Raw genomic sequence first — 3,381 nt, 5'->3', positions numbered from 1 at the left:
ATAATATACAAGTTTCACTTTTTAAATGGAATTACTGAAATCAATCTACTTTTTCATGATATTCTAATTTTATGACCAGCACCTGTAATTTCCATTAACCTGGCCTCAAGGCATTGCACAGTTGGTATACACCCCTGGTTTTCAAAGTGGGGGACATGGAGAATAAAAAATAAAAAGTTATACATTAAATTATTTGTATTGAATAAAAATTATTAAAATATTGCTCTCTGGTTATAACTGCTTTATGAAAACTATTCAACTAAAGTTTACAAATAATATTTTCTAGCTGAAATGGCTCTGAAATGTCTCCCATTTGCAACCACTTACTTGTCCTGAAAACTAAACACAGATCACGTTTGAATGTGGAGAATGACATGCGTGTTGCTCTGACAGACATCAAGCCCAGACTGGACAAACTATAGAGGCCATCAGGCCCACTGCTCCCATTGGCATGGTATGTCTATGTATCTCTCACGTAGCCTACATTTGTTGTTAGGCCTGCATTATATAAGGTATAAAGAGGCATATCTTTGAAAAAAAGGTTATTAAAATTAAAGTGGTAGGCCAATGTTATTGTTATATTTTTTAAATTAAATTAATGAATTAAAGTTTAATAAAATATAATTGTGACTTCATCTTTACAAAATAAATGTGTTTTTATTTAGGTGATTTGTTCACCCATTTTTTTATTCTGTCCCTGTAGCTTACACATGAGTTTTTACGGATGTTTCATATGAGGGGGAGCCTCAGCTGAAAATGTACTGGTGTAGGGGGGTCTTGGCATGGTAAAGTTTGGGAATCCCTGGTATACACATTCAGTACACAAAAAAAATGTGGTGGGCCAGTCTAGTCCAAAATGCCAGGGCCGATTTTTTGTCCCAGTCCACCCCTGCTGGAATCTGATCAGGATGCCTCCTGGACGTCTTCCTGGTGAGGTGTTCCAGGCACATCACACCGGGTGGAGGCCCAGGGGGAGACCCAGGACAAACTGGAAGGACTATGTTTCTTGCCTGGCCTGGGAGCGCCTTGGGATTCCCCCGGAGGAGCTAGCTGAAGTGGCTGGGGAGAGGGAAATCTGGGCCTCCCTACTAAAGCTGCTACCCTCGCAACCCGACCCCGGATAAACAGAAGAAGATGGATGGATGGATGGACAGACATAAGCTATTACAGTATCCAACACTGTTGACATAGCTAACGGGAGAAACGGGAGAAAGTGCCGCAGCACGCGGTGCACAGCCTCCAACTCCAGAGAGTTGATGTGGTACCGCCTCTCTCGTGGAGACCATGTCCCCCGAGCGATCTGTCACTGCCAGAAGGCACTCCATCCCGTGGTGGACGCGTCGGTAGAGACAACCTCCCGACGGGATGGCAGCAACCCCAGCGGAACCCCCTTTGTCATGAATTCTGCCTCTCGCCACTGAGCCAGTGATGCGAGGCATTGAGGGGACACCCGCAGTTTTCTGCGACGGTGTGACGCACAAGAAGGGTCCAGCCTCAGGCTGTTGAGCCACATCTGCAATGGTCGCAGAGACAGTAGTCCTAGGGGTACTAAAGTAGCGGCAGCTGTCAGCTTCCCCAGCAGACGGAGATAGAAAGCAAAGGGGGCTGCCTGACCGGGAAGAAAGGCAGGCAGCCTCTGCAGAAGAGTGTCCCTCGACACGCTGAGGCGATGGGCGAGCATTCATAGAGAGAGAGTCCATCGTAATACAGAGACACCTGCTGAGATGGAATCAGGTTTCTCTTCTGCCAGTTCATGCGAAGACCCAATAGGTCCATGTGATCGAGCAAGGTGCGTGTGTCTGCAGCAGCTTGAGCTTCTGTGGGTGCACAGACGAGCCAGTCGTCCAAATAAGGCAGGATCTTCAACCCTCTGGCCTGCAGAGGATACAAGGCTGCGGCCATGCACCGCGTGAACACTTGCGGGGACGGAGAGATGCCGAATGGGAGAACCCTGAACTGAAAATGCTTGCCCTGAAATGCAAAGCGGGGAAAACGCCAATGCTGTGGTGCAATCAGGACATGAAAATATAAGTCCTTCAAGTTGACCAAGGTGAACCAGTCGCCTGGGGAAATTGCCTGAAGCACATCCCTGACGCTCAACATGTGGAAGGGGATGGACTTCATGTAAAGATTTAGACCTCTCAGGTCCAAAATTGGGCGGAGTCCCCTAGTCTTTTTCGGAATAAAACAATACTTTGAGGAAAAGCCCCCTGGATCCCGCAGGGGGTCGACGGGCAATATAGCACCCTTGGCCAGCAAGGTGTGTATCTCCTGGGTCAGAGCCTGAGCATTTACCTGGTCATGAATCACCGTCATCCTGACTCGACCAGGGACAGGAGGGCGGTGGTGGAACTGTAGCGCGTAACCCTGGGTAAGTGTACACACCACCCATGGATCAGAAACAAGAGAGGCCCAGCAACCGAGCTGCTCTGGGGTAAAGTATCCCACCGCCGGCCCAATGACGTCATCTCCGAGCGCCCCTGCCCTTCGGGGGGCGGGAGGGTTGCTGAGTTGCCCGCCTGGGTTGAGAAGCGACATAAGCTCGACCTCTCGGTGGATCCCACTGGCCATGGGCAGGCCTGGCAGCAGGGCCTGCAGCAAACTGTGGCTGCCCCAAGCAAGGTGTAGTCCGGGCAAGATAAGTATGTGACAGGGACACACAGGCACTCCTAGCAGGATGCTGCACTCATCTGCGATGCAGACCGGCCAACTGCTGCCTGGTACGCGAGGCCTCGGCCGACCGTTCCAGGGCTTCAAGTGCAGCGGAGCCAAACAACTCCCCAGGAACCACTGGAATGCCCATCATGGTCCTTCTACAAGCCTCTGTCAGGGGAGACTGAGCCAGCCAGACCTGGCAACATGCCTGAACAAGGGTAGACAGAACAAGTCCAACGTCCCTCGACAGAAGAGCAAATGCATGGAGGGATGCATCCATCAGTCCTTGGGTAGCTGCATCGATCGCGACACCCTCCAAGGAAGCCGAGAGACCCAGTAGTAAATGCGACAGGGAATTCCCAAGTCGCCCCAAACGAGACCCAGAGTCATAGGCTCTACAGAGCAAATCGCCAGTGACACGGCACTGAGGACGAGGACACCTGGCATTAGCCCTCAAAGCCTCATCTGGCACCACAATGAGGGAAGCTATGGCCGGCTCAACAGAAGGCATATGGCCCAAGCCAAAACTGGACACATTTTGCATGGCCGCCAGTGCCCTGCCATTAGAGGTCAGCCTCGCCTTAGTGTCTGTCTTACAGGCATGGAGCTCCTTCACATACTATGCAGACGGGGGAACCATAAAGGACGCCCTAGCAGTAGGACGCCGAAAGAAAGCACTAGAAGCTGCAGGTTGGTTCTGTGGAGCATCCAGATGCAACCGGGCGA

This window comes from Cyprinodon variegatus, unplaced genomic scaffold (assembly GCF_000732505.1).
Source record: "Cyprinodon variegatus isolate N-32 unplaced genomic scaffold, C_variegatus-1.0 Scaffold1645, whole genome shotgun sequence".
NCBI lineage: Eukaryota > Metazoa > Chordata > Actinopteri > Cyprinodontiformes > Cyprinodontidae > Cyprinodon > Cyprinodon variegatus.
Note: the sequence above shows the minus strand (reverse complement) of the source record.